The sequence below is a fragment of the Agrilus planipennis genome, unplaced genomic scaffold, assembly GCF_000699045.2.
Source record: "Agrilus planipennis isolate EAB-ADULT unplaced genomic scaffold, Apla_2.0 scaffold32, whole genome shotgun sequence".
Taxonomy (NCBI): Eukaryota; Metazoa; Arthropoda; class Insecta; order Coleoptera; family Buprestidae; genus Agrilus; species Agrilus planipennis.
Genome location: NW_020439506.1, coordinates 845,548 through 846,202, shown reverse-complemented (window position 1 = coordinate 846,202; position 655 = coordinate 845,548). Strand labels below are relative to the sequence as shown.

At 27.0% G+C, this 655-nt stretch overlaps 1 protein-coding gene across 2 annotated transcripts in view; it reads left to right on the top strand.

Moving 5' to 3' along the window:
* The first annotated feature begins 159 nt into the window (after positions 1 to 159).
* LOC108733669 overlaps positions 160 to 655 on the top strand; it is an 8,955-nt gene continuing 8,459 nt past the window's right edge. Inside the window, exon 1 of one of the 2 annotated variants that reach the window (XM_025979191.1) lies at positions 160 to 300. The gene's annotated coding sequence lies outside the window, so the exon portion shown is untranslated. The remainder of the gene's footprint in view (positions 301 to 655) is intronic. The other variant, XM_025979190.1, reaches the window with a different exon arrangement.

Below are 655 nucleotides of genomic sequence, written 5' to 3'. Positions count from 1 at the left end.
ATTCAATATTTCTTATATATTTAAAACCCGCAAATGACTCACAATTTACGGTAAAGTTTGAATTGATATGTTGTTTAGATTGGGTGCCAGATTCACAGGACTTGACATGGCTATAATAATACATACGATAATACTATCTATAGATAAAACTTGTATATTTGTCTATGCGTACATATATATGTGGTATGTGATACATTCAAGTTAAGTCTGGTGAATTTTGATGTGCATTTTAAAGTTTAATTTACTTTAAATATTATACGATTATACATTGTGGATTTAATAAGTGTATTATTGCAATCGGTGAGTTAGATAAAAGCATTTCGTTATTATCAATTATTACACTTGTTGGGAAAGGAATAATGTATTTTTCGGGATTTATTTCATTAATAAAAAACGTATGTAGTGTTTAATATACTAAGTATAACACCTGATGGGGTGTATTGTATACCGAAGTATGTTTTGTAAAATTTTAAGTTTTATCATTAAAGTGCCTGTTCATTTAGATTCCAATCGGAACGTACTGAGGGTTTTAATACTTTTTAAATTTACATACAGATAGGTGTTGTGTTGCTACTATATTTAAAATTCAGTCTTTAAACTTTAAATGTACAAGTTCATATATGAATCATTAGGTGACTCATTATAAAAAACATAA